This window comes from Lacerta agilis, chromosome 8, assembly GCF_009819535.1.
Source record: "Lacerta agilis isolate rLacAgi1 chromosome 8, rLacAgi1.pri, whole genome shotgun sequence".
NCBI classification, from domain to species: Eukaryota; Metazoa; Chordata; class Lepidosauria; order Squamata; family Lacertidae; genus Lacerta; species Lacerta agilis.
Window position 1 is genome coordinate 56,130,815 of NC_046319.1, and position 10,948 is coordinate 56,141,762.

The following is a 10,948-nucleotide window of genomic DNA, read 5'->3' on the forward strand; positions in this document are numbered from 1 at the left end:
CCTCCCTCCCTCCTCCTGCCCCTTCCTCCTATCTCATAGGAATGATTATGAGAAAAGGGTGAGAGAACTGTGACAGACTGTTGTATAGTGTTGGAATGGGAGCAGGGAGTCCTGAGTTCAAATCTCCACGTACCCATGGTGAAGCTCACCATCTTGGGCAAGTCACCCCCTCTCAACCCAACCAACCTCAAAATATTGTTGTGAGAAGAGGGCACAGAGGGTATGCTAAAAATGCTTTCAAGCACTAAAGATCCCCAGTGGTCCCATGGAGAGATTGGGGTGTGTGTGTTTTAGTACCCTGTCCCTAGTAAGGACATTTGGTTTGGAAGATCAATAAATGATTATTCACTTAACAGCAGCTTTCCTTCTGTCATGGAAGAAGTCAGAACCACCCAAATTAGAAATCCGATGGATAAAAAATTGGGGCATTGTCTAGAATGATAAAATTAACAAATATAATTCTAGTTTGGGAAGGTGGGCAAAGGGATAACAAAATATTATTTAAATATCCTCCTGGAGTAAATGAACACGCAATGCAGTAAATCCTTATGTGGTCTTGAGGGAGGGAAAGAAAACTTTAAAAAAAAAAACCTGAGAGATTTTATTGTGGGAATGACAGCTTAACATCAGATTTGCTGACTTTAATAATTATCTGCCAAAGGAAAGAAATGGAATGTTAAAAACTGCTTATGTATTTGCATCTATTATGATGCTCATTGAACTCAGTGGAGGCTGGTCCATGAGGTTAAATGGGCAGAATCCAACCAGGCTCAGCCAGCTCCTGCTGTTACCTGCCTGCCACCTTACATACAATGACTCTGGGGGTGGGTCTGCCTACGGTGTACTTAGGGGTTGGTGAAAGCAGCCCCCTCCAGGGTCGCAGGCCCTTTGGGGGTGAGGATAAAAATAACCTTTCAGACTATGGAGTATATGACTTATATGTGTGTGTTGACATGACGCCGCTATCATGGCAAGATCAAAGGACACATGAGAGTCCTCGCACCACGGCACAAACGCATATGATTTATTTTTGCTTTTCCTCCTCGCCTTGCCCACAATCCAGACACTTAGAGTACTTGGGTCATGTAAAATGCAATAACTTCTAATGTGGCTATTTGGTTTTTTGTGGGGGGGGGGGCAGGGATGCTGATACAGCTTCTTGACAAGGGTGCAAGGGACCCTAGGTATGCCTCTGGTTCTGCCTCCCATTGGCTCTGGCTCAGCCTTGTGTTGGTCTCCCTGCCTTTCCACTCCACCAGCCACCTTTAGTTGGACATGATTTTGTACATGATAATTATAAATATGCGTGCTAAAAAAAAGTGTGAGTGTTGGGGAGGAAAAACTGGAGGCTCTGGCAGCGCATTCATCTCTGGAGAAGGGGCATCTTGCTGAAGGAAAGCCTGACCTGAAGCCTCAGCGGAGTTTTCCAGCTGTGGTTTCCTTTTCCCACCCCAAGAAGGATCCACATGGAGCTGCGTTGCCAAAGATGAAGGCCAAATCCACCTCCAAAGACATGGGACGCAGCATCGCATCACGCTCAAGCAAGAGCCAGCAGGGTGAGGATGTGCTAGCCAGCTGCACCCTCGCCAAGGGCAGAGAGATATGCCACCAAACTGTGGCATCCCTCCACAGGTTTCTCTTGGCAGCACTCAGTGCCGAACCAGATGGCAAGTTGCCCATTGGCAAAGGCGAGAGACTGGGCTGTGGTTGCGCCAAGAAGAAAAAATTAGCCACAGTGGTTGGGCACGCTGCCAACTGTGACCTCAGGACGCTGGCAAGAAAAGAGATGGGAATTAAGCCAGGCTGCCACTGTCTGTGGCTGGCTGGGATGGAAAGGCAGGCACAAGGAGGAAGGCTTAGCTGGAGCCACAGCCCCACCTGAACTCAGCCTACTTTAAAAAATAGAAATCTAAACTTCTGATAGCTGAGACACGCCTTTCTGAATTGAAACAGGGAGCACATTTCATCCCATATCTGAAAAGGGTTCCTTTGGAGGCATATAAAACCAAATATAAAACAGCCACCTACAAAGAAGTCCAGCTTCTGTGTTTCTGCATGAGTCTCTGTTCTGGGCAAGCCTCTTCATTGGAAGGAGGCCAACCTGGAGCAGAGACTCACCCAGGGGGGCAATGAGAGCTGAGATAAAACGTCTCCAAAAATAACTTGAGAAATTCCTTTTTCAGAATCCCTCTGCACTGTTGGTGGAATTGGAATTTTCCTGCCTGCAAATAGGGTGGAAACCTCTGAGGACCATTGTGGATCCAACCCACAATATTGTTATGAGTTTTGGGTGCCAGAGTGTATGGGTGTCAGGCACCCATAATTTCTAGGTTTAGTAAGTGTTAGAATACAATCAATGCTTGGCAAGTTAAACTGGAAGGCACACTCTTAATAGCTGGACTGAGTTTCCCCCTGATAATGGCTGAGTTGTAAAGCAAGCAAAGACAAGGTGATCACCTGTCAAGAAAGTCATCAACAAGGCAAAGACGCTCTGCCACATGCAGAGGGGTGGGGGTCCCACTCTGATCTCTGAATTAGCTGGAAGAACAAAGGCCAGTAGCAGAGTTTGAGGTTAGCAGTTTTTGCCGGAGGAAAATCAGATCAGTCTGTAAGCAATGAAGAAGCAACACAGGCAATTACCTAGTGTAGTGTTAGGAGTGACGCAACGTAGAAGTAAAGGAGCAAGCTGGAGAGAGGGTCAGAGCATGACGGTTGATTTCTGTTTGAATCCAAGGCTGTGGCTGCGAGAGAAACAAGACCCTCTTGGGTTGTCCATGCTGTGAACCCCTCCATTGTAGGCTCATGTTGTATATATGTGCAAATAAACCATATATCCTAAAGACACCACCATCTCCACTGTGCCTCATTTCCAAACACAACCCCTGGCTAAGCGCCTGAACCCCTGGAATATCACACTGCTGTGGAGATTGGGGGTGGCATGTTAAGATTGTGAAAGGAAGCATTAATGGGTTGGGCCCCTCTTCCTTCTAGCCCTTCTGTCATAGCCTATTGATTCCTGCCTCCATTACCATGAACTATCAATACAGTATATTCCGGCTTAGAAGTTGGACTGAAATTTCACCAAGGAGAATTTTCTGAAATTTTATTTTCTGATTCCAGCCTCACATTAAATAAAACACACAGCAACAACAACCTGTTCTAGAATTATACTTCTCCGGAGAATATTTGGAGAATTCCCACCCATCCCCAACCCCAATTTTGCCACCCACAGACACAGCAGGGTCATTTTCACTCAGATCTGGATGCAATGGGCAGTTTCTTATGTGTGTGTGGAGGGAGAGGTCAGTTCACACACACACACACACACACACATTGAAGAAGCATATGAAGATTTATGGAGCTATACAAACTAGCTCTGAAACATGCACGAAGTCCCTTCATTTGGTGCCTGAACATGCAAATAATGTGTGGCTGTTGCATGGTGTGCCATGGTAGGGGTGCCTAACCCACCTCATGAATTCTTTCAATGCTTTAGGGGATTGTCTGAAACCCCTTTGGTCACCCATCTCTGCCTCATGGGTGAGCACCTTCCTCAATCTCACCTACTGAAAGCTGCAGCAGAATAATTTGTGAGTTAATTCAGGGAGAGGTTTGAAATAATAATAACACCATCATCAACTTCAACAGTTGGGGGCCTCTGCCTCTGCCTCAAGGCTTGCTCTGGGATTGACCTGCCAGCATCACATTACACAACCCCAAATGGCAGGACTCTGCACAATGGGGTTCCTGTTGCACAACAATGTGTCATGATCCCTTGCACAAGTGGGGTGGGTGCAGAATAAGAGGAACTGAAAGCATCTTGGAAAGGCAAGGGGGATAGCGTTGGACCCTCTTCCAAGAGAAGGGCAGAGGAAGTGAAAATCTGGGTCTGAATCACTGTAGCACCAACGTCCCTCAAGTAAAGTGCTGAAGGGTTAGGAAATGTGGAGGGAACATCACTGAGTCACCCCAGGGCTGTGACCTTGAAGTCAGGTGGGGACAAATATGCTGAAGCGAACCCCATCCATCCACACATTGTGCGTCACTTCATTTCTGCAGGAAAAAAAATGCCAGCAGTCATCCCCATGACAGGCAGGACCACTTCCCCTCAAATTTTGCATCTATAATTAAAATAGAAATGCATTCATCTCAGCATGCTGGGGAAGGCAGTGACCAGGTGAGTTGTGTGCCTTGCTCAGCCTGCTGCCTCTCAGGTGCTGCTCACTGCCAAGGGGCAAATTCAAGGGCTGCCTAGTTTCCTAAACGCCAGGCTGGTCTTTGAGATCAAGTGTTGCAGAGGCGGATTTAGAGAAGTGCATTGGGAGATGCGGTCCAAAAACATCTGGAGGGCACCAGGTTGATGAAGGCTGTTCTACACAGACCTTCTGATCAACATATGGTGGTCAGAGGTTGGGGGAGAGGAAAGCAACCCCAATCCCCCCCCCAACTGATCAGTCATTGTTATTCCCCACTGTCCATATAAGACCAGCATTTTCTGTGGGTCCAAGGGAAGGTTGTGCAAAGCCCCAGTGAGAAATTTTGCTAGTTCATGGAAACTCTTTTTTGCTTTCCTCCAAATTCCTCAGAAATCCCCACCCCCAACAGGAACCTCCAGAATTCATTCCAAAACACTGAAACCCAGTACTGCCTTGCACAACAACCACCCCCTGGCCCAAGAGGCACGGTTTATAGAGGTACAAGTACAAAGCATGGGTGTCATTAGGCATGTCCAGGCCAGCCTCTTAAGAGCCAGAGGCCCACTGCTGCTCTTCAAGCGACAGACCTCTGACTCTTCAAAGGTCTTTGCCAAACAATATGCAATTATCTTCCAAACTCATTCCACATCCCCTAGAAGAGGCTACTGTAATTTAGCAAAATCAATGCTGACTCCATCAAAGAGGAAGTTGCCCAATCCTGAAGAAACTTTGGGGCACCAGTGGGTCAGGAGGAAGTTTCCAACTCCTGGCATGCCATTGCTCAACTGGAGCTCCCAACTTATTCTGAAACAGCATTCAGTGCTCGCTTCTTCTCCATACAAACATAGGAAGATCCCTCCGGATTGAGCCTCTGGCCCATCTAGTCCAGCATCTTATTCTCAGAGTAGCCAATCAGATCCCTCTTCTGGAAAACCAACCAGTTAGACCTGAGTGCAACAGCTGCTCCATCCCTGCAGGGCTTCCAGAACCTGGTATGCAGAAGCATTGCTGCCTTTGAACATGGAACCAGTGGATAGCCTTCGTGGCTAGTAGCCATCGATGTCCTCCATGACTTTGTCCAATCTTCTTTTAAAGTCATCTGTTGGTGTGGCTGTCGCTGCCTCCCGTAGAAGCAAACTCCATAGTTCCACTATGTGCTGCATGTAGAAGTACGTCCTTTTGCATGTTCTGAATCTTCCAACATTCAGTTTCATTGGATGACCCCAACAGAATGCAAATGGGATAGAAGCAGACATAAAGAAAGTTGGAGATATTTGCTTGCCAGAGTGGAAAAACATCACCCACAGTGGAAGTTAAAGCAGACATTCCTCCTACTTGTGATGGGTTAAAACAATTGTACAAATTCTTCTATCAGGGCCCTATTTTAAGAAAGAAGCGTCACCTTTAAGATAAGTTTATACAACTTTGATAGATTTTTCTAATCCGCCAAAGCTCCTTTTCCTGTGCTGGTGACAGTAAGTCTCACTTCCTGGCGGTAGCAGCCACCCCACCTTCTGGTGAAGGGGCCGGGTGTTGGACAGGGTGTCAGGAAGGCCCAGCAGGACACTCGGAGACCCAGCGTCTCCTCCGCGCATATTTTAGCAGTGACTGAGTGGATGGGAATGTGCCATGCGTCATGCGCTTTCCCATAAGCCCCTGGGGAAAAGCAACAGAGATCCCCCTCCACTTGACACGAGTCTTTAGCCATTGTAATGTAAGCAGAGAATGGTTCTTCCCCGAGCATTTCTTTTCTCCCCTCAGCCTTGCACTTGGGTGACTTTTAGTATGCAAGAATGTTTATTTCCAAAACTCCCCCTCTTCATTTCCCAAAATAAAGATGCTCTTTCTCACATTGCTCTTGTTTTTCTGCCAGTGGTCCACATGGAATACACAGGGGGATCCTATTGCACTTCGCCAGAGAGAACATCCCTAGTGATTACTGGAAAAGGGAGGCAAAAGTAAGAAAGTCAGATTTGGGGCAGCAGGTGGGGTGCTTAGAGGAGGAGGAGGGGGGAAGCAAAGAGGATGCATTAGAACTTCTAAAAGTACAGCCAGGGCCGGCTCACTCAGGGGGCACACTTAGGCAGCTGTCTTGGGTGGTGGAAACCCACCGGGGCAGCTCCCAGTGGGAGCCCCACTTGCTGCAACCACCACTACTGGAGGAGTGAGGAGAAGCAGCAGCAGGGAGTTCTGGCAAGCTCTCATAAGATCTTGCAGTGCTCCCACGAGACCTTGCAGAGCTCTGCATGAGATCTTGCTGCTGCTACCACTTCTGTGCCCTTCCTACCTCCCACACTCCATTCCAGCCTTGATCTGGATAGATTTTGCAGTTCAATCTCCAGTCTACAACTGACTCTGCCTTGAGACTGATGTTCTTCTGGATCTGCCCTAAGGTTCCATTCTGTGTGAAGCCCTCATCACCCTAGGCCTTCCATGCCAGCTGCCTCTCTGCCATATTTCAAAAAGTAAAAAAACCAGGACACCCCGGAAGTTGTTGAGCCAAATAAACACAATTTTCTGATTGACTTGCCTATGATCCAGGACAAAGCGCCACCTTTGCCAATCTGACATGCTCTCCAGAAGTACTGGACTAGAACTTCCACCAGCCCCACCTAGCACAGTCCCTGCATTGCAAGGTCAGGCTGGTGGTCCTTCAAAGGATTTAGAGGGCTTGAGATTGGGGAAGGCTATCCCAAATGCTGTGCTGCCAAATGGACCATGGATCTACACAGACTGCACTGTGTGCCACAAGAAAAGCACAGATTCAATGCAACCACAAACAAGCAAGAAAGGCAAGAGAAAGGTGGCCGCCTCCCCTCCCCATCCCTGAAGAGGCAGAGTCCCTCTCTATTCTGATCTAGGAGGGAGGGAGGGATTCCATCCTGCCCCCAAATATGCTGATCAGTCAGATCAGGAGTATGAATGAGACCCAATTACTCAATCACCCCAAGGGCGTTTTCACTGGGTGAAAGTTATAGGCAAGAAGTGTGCATGCACAGGAAAGCTCATACCAAGAACAAACTTAGTTGGTCTCTAAGGTGCTACTGGAATGAATTTTTTATTTTAAATTGTTTTCAGATATGGAGAAAAATTAAAGGGGCAAAACAGGACCAGATGAAGTTCTTCTTGCCCTGCAGAGTATTGCAGGGGCAGCAGATGCTGTTATGCTGCCCCTTCAACATCCACCCTGTGGTTGTCCCTAACCCTGATGCCTCGAACAATATAGAAAAAAGAAATCCACAATCCTTTGTTAGGAGAGAAGGGTGAGCCTAGAACTTCCTGATCCAAGGAGCCAGAACTGAGCCAGCAGAAATCAAGTCTCATAAATTAATTAGTTTACCCAAGGCATGTCAAAAACGTCACAATGAAACCAACCACTGCAACCTTTCAACATCTGGTAAATTTTCAAGATTTGACATGGAAATTGAGATTTCAAATTTCAGACATGAATGGATGGATGGATGATGTCACTATAAATTTACTCAATTTTATTACAATGCGCTTTTCAGAAAGCATCAAATGCTAACTGCTGTTGTATGTCACTTGTCAAATGTATTCCCAAATGCCAGCAACTGTATGTCAGGTCTCAGTATCTTCTGGTGACAAGTGCTGAATATTAAATATTTACCCAATATTCACACCCCAGAGTGTGTTTGGAGAATCTCTCGCTCAAAACTTCAGTCAACAAACTGAGTGAAAACTACTACTCAAGTGTGGTATAGAAATGAATATAAGCACCTTAAGATATGGGCAAATTAAAATGATATGTCCATGTAGACACATAATGAACAGACTTGTGTGGCAAACAGTGTTCTGTACGTACTTAGTGACACAATTGTCATTACCCAAATTCTCTTCTGAGTTTTGTTTTGGAGGCTGGGGTCCACATATCTTTTTCTGGGTTGTGATTGTTTGCAGAATAAGTGGTACCTTGGTTCTTGAACTTAATCCATTCCGGAAGTCCATTTGACTCCCGAAACTGTTCGAAAAACAAGGCACGGCTTCCAATTGGCTGCAGGAGCTTCCTGGCCTCAAGTCAAAGCTGCATTGGATGATCGGCTTCCGAAAAGCATTCGAAAACTGGAACAGTTACTTCTGGGTTTACGGTGTTTGGGAGGTGATTTGTTCGTCAACTAAGCCATTCGAGAACCAAGGTACCACTGTATCTGCCATAAGAAAATTAAATAGGCAAACTTGGAAATTTAGCAGGCAAGTTTGTTGCAGCCCTTAAGTTCTTTGAGCTGCCAAGGAAACTCCTTTAGAAGACTTTCCCACCACTAAGAGGTGATGCGTTGTGAAGGTTAATTATTCACATAGAGAAGCCTGGACGTCATGGCCTCCCTGATTCATTTCCCCCTTTCTGCCTGCTCTGGGCAGCCCTGCCTTTAGAGATAAGAGCACATAAGTCCTCCTCAGCACAGGGACACCAGTGACTCACATTTCCTTCCCTGACATTCCATACCTTTTTCCGCAGCCAGCTGTCAACCTGGTGAATTTTTTACTCCCCGGAACCCTCTGCTGGTAGTCTAAATTATACGTTATCTGCATTTCACCCCTGTGATGTTGCACCGTATCAACAGATGTGTCACACACACAGAGAGAGACAACATGCACAAACACAGCTACAGGAGCTGCAGATCTCAAGAAGGATCATTAATGTGCATGTGGTGAGCATGTCAATTTAGGCAGCAATTTTGTGCAAAGTTTTTTTTTTTCTTGGGGGGGGGGGATAATCAGCGTTTATGTAACAGATTGTACCACCCAGTCTGGCATGGGCATTTCTATTGATGGCGGGCGCCAGCTCAAAGTTATGCAGAAGGAGTTAGTCAGCTTCCTCTGGGGAGGGGGGCATGTCACAAGGCATTGGAAAATGAAAACTGGCTGCTTGGTAGAGGGTTGGTATGGCAAAAAGAATTGGGCGAATTGCATTGCTAGAAAAATCCACACACCACGATAGGTGGATAAGAGACATGGTCGAGCAGGACAATCTTTTGGACACCTGGTTTCCATTTTTGTCATATGTTAAGTGGGGTGGGGGGGTCACTTAAAACTCATTTTGGAGAAATGCTTTTTCTTGAAGAGTGCATCTGCTAGGTGAAATAGGGACATCAGAACTGTCCCTTATAGAAGTAACTATTTTCTGTGTTTGTCTCTTGGTGTATTTAGTTGCTGGTGTGCTTGCTCTTTATAATCCCCACCCCACAGATTTTGTCTGAGTCCAGTGCTAGGTGAAACAAAGGGATTCAGAAGCCCAATTCTCCCCAACCACACACCTGAGCATGTCACAGATTAAAACAGGGACACTTTCAAAACATCTCTATTTCCCTATCACTTGGTTCAGTTCCAAATCGTCTCAACCACTGATGCATAGCTGAAAGCTCTTCCCTCTTGCCATATGACTTTTTCATCTATCCTGCAATAACCTGTCCTAAAAGCAAAAAGGAGTATTTTTGCTTTTTAAAAGTATGCAATATAATATTATGGTATCCTCTTCCGGCAAAAAAAAATATAATGTAAAAGAATGATAACCAGTGGCCAGGCATGGTAAGAGCTGGAGTCTAGCAACATCAAGAGGACCAAACATTCCTCACACTTGATTTTAATATTTAAAAGGTATTTTGTTGTGTGGTTTTTGTGCATTATAACTGGATTACAGAATCCATGCAAGGGCATAATCTGCCTAGGAGTTGCATTTTGATCCACAAGCAAATTTGGGAGCCCCAGATTGAGTTGGTCTGCCATGAAGTAGATTGGACAACTTTCCCCATCCCTCACACATGGCACTAAACATCTGGTTTCATTCCATGAAAACAAACAGTTGCTGATTTCTACAATTCAACTATATGCTAAAAGCTCAGGAGCTGGCCATGGTGGTTTTTTTTATTTTTACTAGTTAGTTAGCAACCCCACAACTTCAGCACAGAAATTATATTTCCTTGGAACATCAGAGGGTGCTTCTATTTTTAGGTGGGATTCAATTGCATCCTGGCAAATTCAGCTTGTGCAATTATAATTGATGGGGGTGGGTTTGTACAACACACTTCTCCCCAAAATCAGCCTTTTGGCAGTTAGGAAAGTGATGGGGAAATGCACTGCAGAGTGCAAGAGAACCTTTGCTTCTATGCAACATCGTTTAACCTTCCCACAAGCAAAGCAGAGTGAATGCTCAACAAATAGCCGACATTGTCTAACCTCCCTGAAAACAAAACGGGGTGAATGCTTAATAAACAGTTTGCCTGGAAGCACCAAAAGACCCAGTCCGCAAGTGATTCCTCTTATTGTGAGGAATTCGGCACCACTTGTAGGAGGCTTTGTGTGCTTAGCATGCCTGGAGATAGGCAGAATGGAAAGACGTCCTTCATGGCACGTTTCTGTCTGCTGCTACTGTGGCACAGCTCATAGTAATCCCCTGAGGCGCATTCATGTTCCCAGAGGCATCATGAAATGGGGGAAGGGGTCTGTGCCTACATGGGCAGATGTTCTGAGCCTTGACAGACAACAGCTCTGTTCTCTTCCTGGAAAGTTCAAGTTCCCATAGAATAACCAGACAAAACCCACCATTGTCCTTGAGTAATGCACATTTATTTGGGATAGTTCCGAGAGCAGATTGTGGGCAAGGGGGCTGAAGGTCACAGCAAGTGAAGGGAGGAACAGACCTGAAGGAACTTTGGCACAGCCCAGAGGCATTGTGGGTAATCTATTACCTGTCTGCCATTTTGGTTTCCATTTCAGTATGATTCTAGTTAAAAGGG